The 18087-nt window shown below is 34.6% G+C and overlaps 1 long non-coding RNA gene across 1 annotated transcript; it reads left to right on the plus strand.

Annotated features, from left to right (window-relative positions):
- The first annotated feature begins 2555 nt into the window (after positions 1 to 2555).
- LOC145694120 (uncharacterized) lies at positions 2556 to 9908 on the plus strand. Its single transcript, XR_014132935.1, has 2 exons — positions 2556 to 2913; positions 9305 to 9908. It is a non-coding gene; the product is annotated as an uncharacterized LOC145694120 (long non-coding RNA).
- Positions 9909 to 18087: the final 8179 nt, after the last annotated feature.

Below are 18087 nucleotides of genomic sequence, written 5' to 3' on the forward strand. Positions count from 1 at the left end.
CTTGCCTCGCTTTACCAGTGAGCTACCAATACCGACTGCCTGGTTTTATTTACGCGACTAGAAATCTTGTGTAAATTTATAATTGAGAGACTGCAATAACTAGGCCGAAACCTTTGAGTTAGGTGTTTACTTCTGATGGTCATACGGAATGACGTGCATTAAATTTCATTAAAGGTGGGTCGGGATATTCAAGTTCCCAGGTTACTATATTTTTAGATATATATCCAACAGTTTCTTTATTATTATTCTTCAAAGTCAGGTCCACTTGCTCGCGAAAATATATAATGCATTTTTCATATATTTGAAACTATTGTTCAAGTGTTCAAGTAATACGTGATCAACCTAATATAGTAATAATAGCATTATCAACAACGATTTCCGCCAGATTCCCTTTTCTCTATAAACAAATAACTTTATCTTCTAATATTTCTCACACGTTACTTCCTTTTGCTGCTTTGATAGGTCTAAAAATATTGTTAGTAGATACTTATATACTGAGAGAATAATTTGAGGCGAAATAAAGTGGTCATGGTGCGTAAGTGTAAATGCATAGTGTTAATATTAATAATAGTTCTAACTATTTTGATAAATCTTAGGTATCAATGGGTGACAGCAACACTGCCTAGCGTACATACAAATCACGCATGTCAGAAAGAATATTTCATGGCTTGGAATGGAAAATGCAAGGATAAAAATTAAACAGGTAAAGGATTCTTAAACTAATATTCCTTTCAAGGACACCCATGTTGTAGTTTCCAAGGGGGGGGGGGGCAAGTATAAGCGACCTTTCAAATATAGCTTCAAAATTTGCTGTAACTAATGTAAAAATTCTATTGGGTTTTCGATATTCTGAAGAACAATTTCTTCTGGGGGGCGAGCGCCCTACCTTGCCCCCCCTTAATGAGCCCCCTTGATTGCTTTATTGATTTTTTAAAATATATTAGTCTAATTACAATATATTTCTTATCTATAATACTTATTATATTTGATTTAATTATAACTTATCCATCCTTTATTCAAAATTGCAAGAATTTGTTTCGCTTTTTGCACATCAATTTTTAGTAATTGGCTATGATTTTATTTATGCTTCGGTAGTCATTTTTATGTGCATTTTTACTTTCTAACGACGATAGAAAAATTAAGAGTGCACACAAAATCGAATTCGAGATTTTAACAGACTTACACATTTCATATCCCCTATATGGCGAAAAAAATTTTTTTTTTTCTTTGAATGCGCCTGTTCATCTGACCATTTGTTCAGCACGATGTAAAAGTGTTCACTAGCCTAAAGATAGACTTATCAGATGAACTCCCTCTCTATTCAAAATTGACCTGTATTTTATCATCTATTTTCTTGTTCTGTTTGAGGGCAATATAGGGTGTTTATTACTCCTGCATTTACTTACTAACGTTACAAGACGAATAGTTGCTGAGAAATGCCACGTCAGCAAAAGATTTCACTAATGAGGACTTACATAATCAATTGGCGTTAAAAAAAGAGCCTTATAAATCTCATGAAGTTATTAATCGAGTGGTGAAGTAATTAAGTGTAGTGTTAAAAACTGACATACTTTTTAATGCCAAAATAACATGTGCAGTAGCGTATTTAAGGGTAGCTTCCGGGCTTAAGAAGCTTCCCGAAATTTTATTTACTATATTAAAGTAAATGAAATATCTTGAAGAATTTTCACATTTCTAGCAATAAAGTTGCAAAGACCCACCGAAACAAAGTCGTAAATACGAGAATCGTATATGTTTAGGGATATGCTTTCAGTTTTTTTTATTTATTTTTTTAAGACGTGTCCTGTATTTACAATTGAGAAATATGGCAAACATAGTCTATATAGGGTGTACCGTTTAATCGAAACAGATTTAAACATGAGATATTTATAAGATTCTCCAGAGGGTTTTTCAAATTTTATTCCTATCACCAATAATAAGATACTATACCGAAACATGAAAATAAAAGAGACTTAGTTTTGACGAGAACGACCCTAACGATTTTTATTATATTTCATACATCAGTATTTCATTAATAACCTTATATTGCTATTTAAATCATTTCTCTTGAAAAGCTCTAGATGGGGAGTTTACTCTTGAGGAATAGTTTTTTATTTTTTTCGGACGGTTTTCTCAAAAAACTACTAACGTAAGATAAATCTGTTCATATTTGATAAACAAAGATTCTGTTAATAACCTAACAATATGGAATAACTCATTTAACCTGTACAACTCCACAAGGGTAATTTCTTCTTAGCTCTGAGTTTTCTTAACTTAGAATAATTCACTCTTGTGTGAGTGAGGAAAGCCACCTCCTTTCATGTCTTTCAATTTTTTCGTATCTTTATTCATAACAGAATTGCCCACTGACCACGAACTTTTGATACATCCTGTTGTAGTATGACCAGTTCCTTTATTATACTTCCTCGAAGTTATTACTCGCAAACCGATAACGGATCATGTGCTTTTCAAGCCTTTCAAACTATGGTTCATGTGATCCTATTATGCGGACAATCTGACTTACTCATAGTGCCTTTATTGATAATGATTTCCCTTAGACCCTCCTCCCATTACAAAATAGTTTTGTCATCATTTTTCTTCGCATATATAAAGTTCCTTTTATTGTTTTGATAGACTTCCAAAGCTGTTGTTTGTACTATCTCAAGTATTAGGAAAATAATTTCCGAAGAAGTAGAGAGTTGATCATGGTGCAGAAGTCGAAATTGGTTGTGTTGCTTTTAATAACAGTTCTGACTGTTCTTGTTATGGATGTTAACTGTCAATGGATGAGACCAGTTGGCGTAAATGTTAACCATCATTGCCGAAGAGGATATTACAGGGCTTGGAATGGAAGATGCAGAAGAGTCCCAGGATATGGATTCCAAAGATATACATTCGTTAAGTAATCAACAGGTAAAAGAAATGCTAATTTATTGAGTTTTGAAACACTACTCTTATTATCCTGATTTTAACTTTTCTTTCAGTTATCCCCAAATCGCTATTGTGAATTTTCAGTAGTAATTTTTGAAGATTTTGGTTTCCTAAAAGAACTGCTTTAAATATTTCCTTCGTCTTTTCGAGTGTCCAACGGTTTAGAAAACAAAAAAATTCTGGTGAACTACCTGATTTATCACACTCAATTTTAGCCAGGTTGTGGAAGGGTCAAAAGTTAGGAATGGAGATTGTTTATGGAGGTCGTCCATCCAGTTGGTCCGAAGATATGACACTCCATTTATTCCCATAATGAATTATTATACGTAGAAAAACTGCGGTGGCAGATCTTGAAGGAAAAATCTGAAGGGGGAGGCGGTCAGCCACAATCCAGACTATAGTAAGTATATGTTGATTATACTATAACTTTCCAAAATATACAAATAATAGCTTAAATTGTTTTTGTCACTCAAAAAAACTGCGGAGCCTAGGCCCTCCAGCCCCGGGCTAGATCCGTCACTGGTGAACTGAGTGGAGAACTTGAGTTAGGCAGAGTAATACATAAATGAAAAAAATATTCCTTTTCTCCCCCAACATTGGATTGTAATAAAAGATATATTATAAAATATTAAATTAATTGCTAATATATTTCCGATAAAATATAACATATAAAATAAATAATTATTAATTTTAAGCCCGTAGATCCAAAAGTTTAGTAAATTAAAATATAAAGTATATAAAGTCTATAATAAATTAGATATTCAAATTAAGTATTTAAATATAACTATTTTCCATAACAATTTACCTATCGGTGTGCAAATTATACATACGCAAGCCTGTATGTCACAACTGCCCCTTGGTAACGTGCAACTCAACTGTATCTAAAGGCCAGATTGATTGCATACCATTTAGTTTATTTCATTAATCTAACCAAACTCCTTTACGTGGTATGCAGGTGACACTGTTATCTTTTTATATTGTATGTTGTTGTATATTGTATGTTATTAGATTTTTGCTGATCTATAGCAGGGTTTCTCAGACTGTGGTACACGAATCGCCGTTAATAGTACCTACGACTTATGGTGATATTAATAATTAGTATGTTCTGGCGGTACACAACTGGAAAACGTTGAGAATCCTGATCTATAGGGTTTCTGTTGTAACTAGGAAAACTTTTTTTTATTGATAACAAGCAAGTATTGGTTAAGAATATTGTAATTGTCAACCCTGTATCTAATGTCCCATGAACTTGTCTCTGTTTTTCCTCCTTCTTCAGTTTTCTCCTGGTAGCTATGCAGCTTCTACCACAGATATTAGTGTTGCTCACGATAAAAGAAGTACATTCTAAAATTCGAGTCGACTACAAACATGACATTTCTCGTCTCGTTTTTTAAAAAATAGAAGTATTTCCTTCGATTAATATATAGAATACTAAAATATTTGCCAGTAATTCAGATATTTAAAAAAAAAATGTGTTTAAGTATGTTTTAGTATGAATTTTACATAAATTTGTGCGATAAATTAATTCGGCAGCAGAAACAAGACAAGAAAAGATGATTATGTCTTCCAAATTCAGTTCTTTGTTTCATTAGCGTTAGTTATCTTTCTAACACGAAAGACAGATTGTCAACGGTTGTACTTGAATCATTATTATCCCCAACCTAAGAAACCAGATTGGCGTAGTCCACATGAGATAAATATAGTTGTTTCGCCTTACGATTATATACCGTACTGGCCTGGCTTTCATGAAGAGCCTACTTCGTCCACAAATTCTGATTTTGGTCATCTCGAACAAAAAGACATGCTCTTGATCAACTCTATTCTTGGCAGCAATTTGGATAATAACCATTACAATAATCTGTTTGGAGGACGACCTCTTTCTGCTTCGGATAGTGTTGCTTGTAAGGACGGCTATCGACTGGAACGCAGCGCAAAATGTTTAAAAATTAGGCGCTATGGATATGGTACACACAGCTAACGTAAGTGTACTTTAATAACATGCAAAATTATTACTTTTAATAATTTGTGTGAGGCTCATTTAGCGCAAAATATATATTTAAAAAATTAAGTTTTTTGATATTATTCGAAAATGCATTAAAAGGTAACTATTTAGTTTACCAAAGTAAAGTAATAGTCGTCCTCGTTTTGGAACATCTCAAGAAAGGCAAAGGACTGTGTATAGAGGTAAAGGCTCCACATTTGCTTGACTTTGGTACTTATGAAGGTGATGTAGTCAGGACTACGCTGTGTCCCTTCATTTCGCCAGGTATCCATTTTAAGGATACCGAGTGAACTTCAGAATCGCCTTGGAACGATGATGGAACGAAAAGTATTTCCCACTCTTACCAGGGATTGAACCCGGCCTGTCCAGGTTCCAGGCACTTATGTATAGGACTGTGGTGTATTGAATATCGATACCGGATTAGGATATCGAAAATCTATATCGACAAATATATCAAAACTCGATAGATATATCGACAAATATCGATATGTCGGTCAAAAAAATCCATATTTGAACACATCCATCGATGAATCGAATTATCGCACTGACATACTTACGATAGCTTTCGACCTCCAGTGGGTGTGGGAAATTTTTCTTGTTCTATTCTCGTTCAATGGTTCATCCAATCTCTGTAAAACAGATACTTGAGGTTACCTAGGGAAGTAAATGCGCTGTAGCTTGGTGCAAATTACATCACATCTCCGTGAGTGTTTAAGTGAAGAAAATGTGGAACCCTTACCTCCACAAATAACATCTGGGCCTTAATGGGCTGCACCAAAAGGAAGCTACTTTACTATATACTATGTATATCTTAATATATGTTCTATGTTAATTAGCATCACTGTTTATTTTTATCAATGAAGACGGCAAGGTCACTTGATATGTGACCACTCAGAATTTTGACACTTTCACATGGCTCAAGTTCACCTTTTCTGAACTTGATCAATCCTCATATACCAGCCTTACTAATCATGTAAAGGTACAATTATACCGCAATTTTTCTATTACATTATTTTCTTCTCATTTGTTTCTCGAGTCACCCTTCATCGTTCATAGAAGAGAGTGTTTGTGACAATTTTAGCGATCAATTTTTCTCATTTAGAGGCAAACCAGAGTTGGCAGTAATAACGTTCAAAGAGTACTCTGCTCAAGCAGCAAGAGCACATTTGCAATAAACAAAACACCTGCAAGTATGTTTTAAATGTCACAGAGCATGCGTTAATTGTTGTGTGTATATGCCTTTGTATGTATGTGTGTGTGTGTGTGTGTGTGTGTGTGTGCGCGTGTGTGTGAAAGGTGTCTGTATGTGTTCCCTACCTACTTCAGTCTTGTTAATTTTCTGTATTTCTATGAATCTGCATTATAAAAGTTTTAAAATTTTCTTGCAATTTTCTGAATTCTGCTTTTTCATATCACTAGAGATTTACATATTTTTTTATTATTACGTTATTATTATGTTTAGTCAGCATACGTGTATGTTCTTAGATAGAAAGAGTTCTCATTGTTTCTTGTTTCGACAGATAACCGAGAGAAAATTTTCCGCTTGTCACACTAAGTCGCGCTAGCGTCGACGTCTGTCGATTTAGTCATCTGGAAAGAATCGATGTAACTATTTGTTGGATTTGTATATTTTATCTGTGGTTCTTTGTCTGCTGCGTTGACAAATAATGCAATTCACACCTCTGTTCTGTAGTCCATGGGCGACATTTTCAGAACACTCTTTATATATAATAGTTATATATATACAAGGGCGGATCCAAGGAGGGAGCTAAGGGGCTATAGCACCCCCCCTTGACACTCAGGTTTACACTGGATAAAATGGGCTTCAATTCTGCTTTACACTGGATAAAACGGCAAACTATGGTTTAGCCCCTCCCTTGATCATATCCTGGATCCGCCACTGTATATATATATATATATATATATATATATATATATATATATATATATATATATATATATATATAGGGCTGCTATTCAGCCGGTTTGCACCGGTTTGCTAGAGCCGGTTGTTAAAATATTTCGAGTTTGCAGAACCGTTTGTTAAACCCAGACATGACAGTAAACTTTACCCAGGAATAGTAAATTTTACTTTAACTATCCTTGTTTTTAGAAATTCTTCCAGATACAAGGTTAAACATATGATCTCTCAGAAAAAGGTATAACCGTTTATTTCTTAATCTCAAATATTCAGATGTCAAGAATGAGAACTGGAATCACATGAGTGTAGTGGTAAGAGTTATAGCAGTTTATATTTGAAATTCATAAATACAATTATCAAAAATTTTCGATTCGTTGATGGATTAAGGCCTTTCCAGTACTTTTAAACAACTATCTATCTCAAATTACATTAATACGCAAGGTTTTGTTGTTTTGAAGTGAAGAGGTGTATCGGAATGGATTTTGCCCCCAGATTCCGAAAATGACCTTTAAAATGTTTAAAATGTTTACGTCAGAATTTTTCACAAATCACGAAAATGTGAAAATTGAAAAACATATTTTTTAAATGATGTTGATATATGGCAACGTTTGTAACATGTTCAATAGCATCCAATGATTGTGTAAGGCAATAAATACACATTTCAAAGCATACATGCCTAATATTTACCATTGGGCTCCACTTGATAGTTCCTCTTTTCGGATTTTCTTCGGTGTTCTTCCGTATTAAAATCTCTTTTTAACATTCAACAATAGTCGGTCATCATATGGACAGTCAACCTTCCCTGGTATCTCTTTTCCATCCCTTTAATGCCCTGATGAAAACGTTAGCCATTTTCTTCCGTAAAATCACCAAGATTGTCAGGAAAGTAATTTAGATGAGTATGAAGAAAGTGCACTTTCACACTCATGTTACAGCCAGGCAGTTAGTAGATTTTAAAACCTCGTCGATTAAAACGCTGTAATTTGCAGCCTTCGTGTTCTCCAAAAAGTTTTGTACTACATTTCTAAATGCATCCATGCTAGCTATTCGGTCTCATTCATAGTTTTCTCAAATGTTTTGTCCGCCATCAACTTTTGGGCCTGTAAAAATACCAGCTTTGATTTTTTTCAGACGTGATTATGGAAACTTAACACCAAGGTACTGCAAGGATTTACTGTCTCTTTTTAAAGCTGTCACGAATTGCTTCATTAAACCTAGTTTTATGTGTAACGGTGACAACAAAATTTTCGAGAGATCAACCGGTGGAACTGAAACAATGTTCTTTTCTCCAGGTATAAAGGTACTTCTTGCCGGCAACTGTTTGACATGATGAGGTACGGACATTGCGTTGTTTTCAGTGTATTCAAATGGGTTCTCAAGATGACCTGTGACCTTGATCTGACAGTGACCTCTGACCTTGACACTTGATTGACTCATATTTGGTCGGTTTGCGACATAGAATCATACTATACTGCTTTTTCTTTATTATCACTTCAATTTACGTTTTCTCAGGCTTTTTTAGAATTTACCATTGCAATCCCATAAGGAAAAAATCGAAATTTGACCTTTGACCCTATATCTCTTCAATCTTTAGTGCAAGTGACATGCTTCTATGGCGAAACAAAACTTATATCCTTCGTCTAAAGTTACACCAAATTGCACGGCTTTACCTCATACCAGTTTTGCACAGTGAACAAATGAAATTGACACACGAATTAATCAACCCTCTGTGTGTACATATATATATTTTTCTACGTGTGCGTGTATGAATAAACTCCTCGTGATTAAGATAAAAGGGTTTTGTGCGGAGCGCTGTTTACAAAATTACCACCATATACATCCACACAAAGCATCAAACTATTATAAATCATGCATTGCTTGATATAAAACGATAATTTAAAAAGTAGATAGAGAAATGTTACAATGAGTATCGAATGGTTTATTCTGTTTTGCCTCACAGGACCCCTTATCTTTGGACTCCGCTGGGCTATTTGAAAATTTTAACTACGAGTAGTGAGGACAGTCATTTCATACATCAATTTATGGAAAAAGATCATGGAAAAAGAAACGAATTTAGTAGGAAAAAGTCTTCCGTGTGGTGCCCAGTTTACGAAATTGACACCACTTTAGTATCGATTTTTGTGTAATAAGATAAACTCTTAATTAAATGGTGGGCATTTCATAAATGGTGTCTCATACGAAAAACTTCGTGAATAAAAAAAGTTGCTACCTTGTCCATAATCTCTATGATGATCCATCAAATTTTAGGTGGTCCCCATGGCACCACGATAGAGAACTCGTTGTAGCAAGCGCTTTAAGCAAATGGATCCATTTGGTGCGCAATGTGACATTTTTTTCAATCTCAGTTTATGTTTCATCACTTACATATTTATGTATATATTGTTACGTTTCATGTAATATTACTTAACTATTATAAATTTCTATTTCAGAGATTATTTTTCGAGTTACAGCAGCAGATCCTAACAGTTATGTTGCTTTTGATCGCTACATCAAAGTTCAAGATTTCCATGGCTTTAAGTTCACTATTATTAGTGTTCGCCCTTGCGCAGAGCTAACAGAAGATGACTTACGTGTAATTCATTCTGAGCTCGATGACCGAAATTTGGAACTTAATAACAAGGAGAGAATTCTCACACAAGATTGCTAATATGCTTTGAACTCAATTATGTACTTATTTCACTTATATTACTACAACATTTGTATTACTCCAATATTATATACCGAAATATTATTATTTCTGTTAACGTAACTCAAGCTATTTTATGTCCAAGTACTTTAGTATTATTTGAAATTGATGAATAAAAGTTGAACAAAATTTAAAAAATTAATTTACTGAAACAAATAAATTTCCAGAGTTATTCATAAATATATGTATTGAGAGTGGTAAGAAACTCACTCTGACAATTTTTTGTTGAAGTTTCAAGTATATATCTTAAACCTTTCGTAGCCTATATGTTTTTTTTTTAAATGTTTAATAAATAATTATAAAATTATCTCTCGGCGGTGATTATCCAAGTGTATCACATAAATTTAAAATGGAACTATTTAGATTTGTAGAATATTGGTACTACTAAAATAAAAATTTAAATGATGAAATAGTGTTTGAAAGTAAAAGAAAAACTCAATTTCTTTTAAGTTTTCACTTTATTTACTTATTAAAAGTTTGAGGTTATACACTTAAGAAATCTGTATCAAGAAAGAAGAAAAAAACAGTAAACATTCGTTTTACGTTTTCTAAAACATTTAATAACAACATTTGACTCAAAAAGAGCAAATCATGAAATAGAATCCTTGAATTGTAGGGATAGGAGTTAAGAATGATTATATTGGTCATAATCTCAACATATTGGTAAAGTAAACGTTTGGTCAGGGCTTACAGATTTACAGAGTAAAAATCCGAAATACCGTACGATAAAGTGCACTGAAAAACCTGGACTCCCTATGCTGAATTGCTAATTAGTCAAAGCTATGCCCTTGCCCTTCTCTGAATATAGAATTATTTGAATATTAGGCCAACACGCACCAAAAGTGAGTGACAATATAGTACACTATTCCCATTACACTGTTTATTAAATACCACACGAATAATATTAAAATAAATTTTAGAGTTAATGAACTTTTGAGTGAACACATTACGTAAACCTAGAACAGTCCAGGCTAGAGCAGGACGTCTATGAGCTCTACATTTTGTTATTACAATTTGATAATAAATGTTATTGTACGTTTGACAAGTTAATAACAAAAGTTGACATCAAATCATATTTTGTGACATTTGCATCAATGTAGCATTTTAATATAGTTCTTCAAGGCAAAAACGGATTTCGTTTATTTATATATTTGAAGCATAATTAACTTATCTTAAGAAATAATTTAACAAAAATATGAAGAGAGCAGTAGATTTATTCTAAATTTTACAGTAACAAGGATCAACACATTTCCGTTCCGATGAATCTTTTAAATTCTAGTAGTAATGCAGACGGACACGTTATCTCAGGAAAAAAATTGAAATGTTGGAGATGTTATTATTTGGCCTTTACACTCCTTACCTATCATTATCTTAAGTGCTTCAGCAAAACTTAAAAAATGGAGAAAGTTTGGGTTTAAAATATGTAAGTTACTCTTGAATACATTGTACTATGTACTTCTAGTAATAATGAAAGTACATGATTGATTTTCGTTACATTTATGTTACATATTATAGTCCAGGAGGTATAACGTCGTTGGCTTCCCGCGCTTGAACCTACTTGTCACTGGGGGTGTCTTAAGAGGGTAGCCAATCACCAGCAACCGTTTACTGCGCTCAGCGAGCCACGAGTAACCAAGCTACCCACTCCCCATATACCTCACTACAACTTTTCGCGGGAAGCCAACGATGTTATAGTTTCTGTACTATAGAAGTAGGTAAAAGAAAGAAAAAGAAATTAAAAGGGCTATAAACGACAAAAGGATAAATATCTGTCATACTTTGCAATTGGCAATTACATAATAACATAGTCAACTACAGTCGTAAGATTCACTACACTACTACAGTCAGTAGCGTACGCAGGAATTTATTTCGGGGGGGGGGAGTCCGAACTAAATATGAAGGTATTTTATATTAAAATTCCTAAAATTGCCCCTAAAATTAGGCTAAATGTTAAAAAAGTCGAAATTTGGGGGGGTCCGGATCCCCAGCCCCAGCCCCCCCCCCTGCGTACGTACCTGACTACAGTCATTGCATTCTTTCCTTTCAAGGTCACACTGAAAAACAACTACAATGCAAACAATTCAGGTAAAAGTTCTTAAAAGATAATGTAAGCTAAATATCACGCTCAGAAAATATTATTAACAAAAAAAGAAAAATAAGCTTATACACGCATCTGATAGCAAACTCAGTACTTCGGAATCAGCAGGCAGTTCATACATACTGGCAGATTGAAAACTGAAAAAGTATTTGCTCAGGGATAAAATAGCTAGGACGCCTTCAATAAAAGAGAAAATTTAATAAAATATCCATATTTATAATAAAGTGTATAATATTGGCTAAAATTAAAATATTTTAATTTCTGATAAAGTTATAGCCACTTGTTTGAGTACAATTGAGTGGCTTGATGAAAGACAATGAATGATAAGTGCCACTTCCGATTAAAATGAGTTATTAGGTGGAATGAAAAATGAAATGAAATCTTTGAGTTTTACGTCCCACGGTTATGCCGGTTAGGCTAAAGGAGACGGTGATTATGAGAGATGAGTGAAATGGTGGAATGAAGAAAGTGGGAGGAAACGGGAGAACCCCGAGAAAACCCACGAGCACGGTGTTTGTCCACCACAAAGTTCACTTGGCGGAGGCTGGGATCGAACCCGGGACCCCAAGCACCAGAGGTGAACGCTCTACCACTGAGCCACCGCACTAAAGATCAGCACTCTGACAATACGTTTTATTGGGAATCAATTTAACTCCATAAATTTATTATTATCATTTGCAGGAAGGGAAAACACAACTCTTTTTATCCCCTTCAATTAAATTAAGCCCTGGTAGTTGCAAACTAAGTTGTTATAAGCATATCCTCTGAATATAGAAAGCTGAGAATAATGTTTCAGAAAAAGGAAGTATAGAACCTTTAAATAAAACAAAATATAAAACTGAAAACTTCAAACCTGGATAAATACAAACAAGTTACGTAACTGGTTTTACCTTTCTTTTTTTTTAATCGAAGTTGATCCAATGAGAAGAAAACAAGTCGACCAAATCTACTATTATTCGCTAGGCACAATAATTAAAAATCATAAGAAAGAAGTATAACTAAAATTTACCTCAAAAGGCGCTAAATTAGAAAACAGAAATATGCGAACATACGCAGACGCTGAAAGAAGAAAGCTTGAGGACTAATCTACCACATAGTAAATGCATGGAAAGTAGACTACAATTTGACAATGAGATTGGTTATGATACTGATATAAAATACTACATGTAGAATGTTTAAAGATTGTAGGAGTCTGGGGGGGGGGAGGGGCCGTCTAGGTGGCAGTCAAGGGGGCAGAAGTAGCTATTAGGGGGGCGCTTTCCCCCCTTGCCCCCGTCTGGCGTCGTCACAGGCAGAAATTGTCTGTAGAAAGGTAATTTAGATGACGTTACTGTAAGATTCATCTAAGAGAACCCCTTTCACATTCCCTGTAGATATTACAATTAAGCTCAAAGTGTGATTTAGAGGATGTTGCATGTTCAGAACTTTATTTCCTTGATGATACTCAAGGAAACCACGAACTAATTCTATTCTATTCTATTAAATTGAATGTTAATTTTCTAATTTAATTTGCATCAAATATCATCCCAGGATTTTCTGGCCAGTACTTGTAATCTAAAATCTTAGCATATGGAAGCAAATAAGTATACTGTCTTTCAAGCGAACCATTTCCAATGGCTTTCTAGAGACTCCTAGAGCATTTTCTTTAAAAAAAAAAAAAAAGTTAAAAAGGGGAATCAAGTTTTTATATAAAATAAACTGGAAGAAATGTACCGACACTGACTACTGTTGCATATTGCCAGAAAGAAACACAAATTCCACCTAACCTAAGAAGCGATCAAAACAAATTTCTCACTCACCACACTCCCGTTCGCTAAATCATGATGTCCCTGTTACTATCAAAAAATCCTTCCATATGGAGGTTTAAAATTGATCTAAACATGTATAAAGAATTAATCGAAACTTTCACAATAACACGTACATATTTTAGACACTCATACTTCAAACTATATTAATGAGATCAGTATCGTATAGTGTATTATACTGCTATTGTGCTATACACAGCATAGTACGATTGTAGTTGAATGTTTGTTTTACTTGGTAGATAAAATATGTGAGCTAATGGAATGGCAAGTGGTGTACAGGCTTGAGAATTCAAAGAGTATTTACTACATTCGTAGGATAATTCTTCATTAATACTTAATATAAAAGCAAATACAACCTCTATGGGAGGAATATCTGACAAGGAACGGACACGAACTTGTCATCCGCACTTCCGAATCAAACCTACTCCATTCGATAAACATAACAAAGATATGTTCATGCACAAAACATTAGGTGCCATGGACAACGAAGTAAGTCCCTGGAGACCATTAACCCTGTTAATATAAGCAAAATCATAGACTCGCAATGCAATGGTTATTGCATCAACACTGTTCAGTGGAAAGTCATGGTTTATAGTTCATTCTTTCAGCATAAAACAAGCTTTCCAGAGGTACTATGTATTGGGGCCATAACGTACTTGAACAGGGAAAATTGGAAGAATGTCGGGAAAATTCCCTTCAGAAATCCCTTCTATCAATTTTGGACCCCTCTCGAGTGGCCTCGGGTAAAAATATACAAACCAAATGTATCTCGAAAAATAATATAGGGGATAAGAATTGACTGTACCAAGTTTTGTATTGATAGATAGAATACTTATGGGAGGAAAGTGTGTACTGGTATACAAGCCTTTTCCCCATATCTATTCCGTCTATCAATACAAAACTTGGTATAATCATTTCTTATCCCCTACAGTACTTTTCGAGATACATTTGGATTGTATGCTTTTACCCGAGGTCCCTCTACTATTCTTCAAAAATAAAAAAAATAAAACTATTTATTACATATTTTGCATATTCACCGTGATTGATATGCCATCGATACACTACTCCTATATCAATACAATGACACAATTCGTTGGTAACAAGCACGTAATTTCCTAGAAAATACAATTTTGAGCACATAGTGATACATTCTGTAAAGAAAAAATAGCGACACTCGCTCGGATATAGTTTTCACAACAGACATTAACCAATATGAGTTTTTACATGAATTACTGATAATATCACAATGCATATTCTTAATGAACTGTTCATTCTTAATACTTGCGCCGCAGTTTCAGGCTTTTTATATGCATATAATGAATTTATATGCATATATTAGTAGCTATGTGCACTGGCGGATCCACGGGGAGGGCGGAGGGGGCGACCGCCCCCTCCAAAGGGTTTTTTGAACTTTCAGCATTTATCATTGGGAAATACTAACATGGCCTTTTTCCCGACCGATCCAATATGTGTGACAAGCGTAGCAGAGTCTAATCAAAATGTGTCGTACTTAATAGTACTTAATACAGACATATTTGAATTGTGAATACGTTTCTCCCTAGTTCCTTGGGGCGGTCACCATAAGCCGCAAAGGAGCGAGAATATGATTCATTCGCTGGACGAACAGCTGTAAGAAGGAGGGTAAGACGGCTCACTCTTTGAACTAAAAACGTATATTTTAAAATTGTGTCCTAGAAAAAGGATATGGGAATGGAATTCGGGTCCTGGAACTTCAAGTACCTTTACTTTGAATAAAGAGAAATATAGAATCTTCAGCGCTCCTTACCGGAAAGCTCTCTGAAACTGAGACTTTTCAGTTGGTTGATTGATTAATATGTATTTACGTCGTTTGCCAAAAGCGATGCTTTACAGAACGAGGACTAGAGTTTAAAGTTGGATCTGAACCACTGTAGTGCGTTCGATGCTCACTCACCGAGAATCAAACCAAAGAACCCTTGCATCAAAGATCAAAGGTACGTTCGCTAGCTACTAGATCAACAAAGAGAGCCGTGACTTTTGGGGTTCAACACGGAAACATTAGGAAGGGACCAGGGATTTATTATGACCTCAAATGGCATTTCATAATTTCTTGAGAAATAACACAAGTTTGTTATTGTAATTCATACATAAAAGACGAAATCCTGAGTGAGTAACTTCGTACAGGCCAAACCACTTAAGCCAGAAACTTGAAATTAGGACAGTATATAAGATTTGTTACGTAGGGTATTACTAAGGAAGGATTTTTTTTTTTTTTTGAAATTCGAAGAAAGGAAGGGAGAATGGGGTGGAAATTAATAAGATGGCCATCTCTTCGAATCCGTTACGACTAGAGACTTGAAATTTGGCATTTGTATTTCTCATTTAAAATAATTTGACACGCGTTTCAACTTCTTTTTGATATTATAGTAAAACGGAGAAAAAAGAGATGGAAAGAAAAAGTGGCTGCGATTGCAAATATTATAATAAGATATCAATATCTAAGAATCTTTGAAGGTTACAAACATGAAATTTCGTATATGGACTTTCCACTTAAAATAATTCAATACGTATAGCAGCATTTTTTATATTTTACCTAGAAGGGAAGAAAAGGGGTGGATTATTATTATTAATTTATTATTATTATTATTATTATTATTATTATTATTATTATTATTATTATTATTATTATTATTATTATTATTATTATTATTATTATTATTATTATAAGATGCCATATCTCGGGATCCCTTGCGGTTAGAAACATGAAAATTGGTAGTTTGATTTTTCATTTAAAATAATTCAACATTTATTTGAACGTCTTTTTTCACTTAACGTAGAAGAGAAGGAAAAAAGGTGGGGCTGGTTCATTAAAATGCCTTACGAGATGTTTGAATTTCGTGACACAGTCTTAGCTCAACCCAATTCTATATGAAAGGCAGAAGGAAGAACGCGAAATATTGTGCCACAGTACCACGTAGGAACATCTGCTAAGGCCGTATGTCGACCAGATTGGGGATCTGGGGCGAGCCCCACCTAGACGAAGGCTAGTATAATATGCCTAGGTAATTTTATTGTTGTTGTAAGCATAACTATAATTATACTATGTTTCGTGGACCCCACACAATTATAGAGATAGATTAATTTTGTTTAATTTTTTTAACTGCTGACCCACAAGTTACTCAAAATATAAATGATTAGAGCAAATTGTACACTCTTTCGTTAAAATGAATGATATCGTCAATACAGTATTTTCTTTTGTGCAAGTACTGTGCCAGACAGTGCATCTCATATGTTGCGGTGACTGTGTGTGAAGTGAATCATGACACCGTCACGTCTCCGAAACGGAAGTACGTATTTAATTTAAATCTACAGAAAAAATACTCCCATTACAAAAAAAAAAAAAAAAAAAATCGGATCCCAAAGTGGAATCTGGGAATCTTTTTTTTTTTTTCAACCCCTTCCAGCCTCGGATTCATATGAGTCCCATTCTTGCAAATTAAATACTGGTCACCTTGAAGCTACGGTCATCTTCGACAAAGCGAACCGCCCCTCCCAAACGATCCTTCTGGATCCGCTAGTGGCTGTGTGTTTTCAGCAAAAACGACTGTGGGAAGAATTATACATAAAAGTATGAAAAATCAACAATAATAGCACAAAACAAAAACCGTAATTTCTTAAGAGTAAGACATATTGTGTACGAACATAGAGAGGTACAATACATCAAACTAGATTTTGTATGTGGACCATGGGCTTTAGGAAGTGCAGGGGAATCGTCGAGGCCTTTTGGTGACACGGCTATTGCAAAATGCAACCTTGATTTCATGGAATCCCTCCCAGATTATCTGTTCCGTGAGTTCCATTCTATCCGAGATAGTTGTCTATTGAGTCTTCTGCTCATATCGACCCAAACTTTACAATTGTATTCGTGTCAGGTGAGTTTCGAGGCCACATGAGTCTTTGAATAATCAAATTCTTGCACCACGTATTAACGATTTTCGTTTATTGACATGAAGCATTTACGTCCTGGAAAATGAAGTAGTCCATATCTTCTTCAGGAAAGTTATCTTTAGTTGTTGTAAGAATTTTTAAGTACCAGAATTTGAAGACATTTTTGTATATCAAATGACTCTTCACAAATATCCATTGTTCTGACGTCTTTGACAGTGAAGCAAACCCATGCCATCACTCAGTAACTGAATATTTTCATCTCTTAAACAAAATCCGTATCAAGTTTCTCGTTCATTCGTATCCACAACTTCACACCACTATCGTTTCCAACTGTTCTAAACCTTTTTCAACGGAGAAAACAACATGCTTCCAGTTGTCATAAGTCCAAGTAGCATATCGCCTCACAAACGTACGTGTTGAAGTCTTCAGTGTTTTTGTTAGTTTCGACTTTCCAGGCGGTTTTTTCTTCGTAATATCCCCCTCATACAGTTAAGACAATACGGTCGTACGACTGACTGCAGTTCCAAGATCGAAACGATTTTTGGGGAAATCATTCCTTAATTCTGCAGTGCCATTGATTTTATTTGGCTATCAGCTCTGGGTGACGCTTTCTTTTTTCTATTACACTGTAAACGAAGGAATGATTTCTTATACTATTTTTGCTTGTGAATTACTCTTTCTGCCATCGAATGGTAA

The sequence above is a fragment of the Thermobia domestica genome, chromosome 9 (genome assembly GCF_964235325.1).
Source record: "Thermobia domestica chromosome 9, izTheDome1.hap1.1, whole genome shotgun sequence".
NCBI classification, from domain to species: domain Eukaryota; kingdom Metazoa; phylum Arthropoda; class Insecta; order Zygentoma; family Lepismatidae; genus Thermobia; species Thermobia domestica.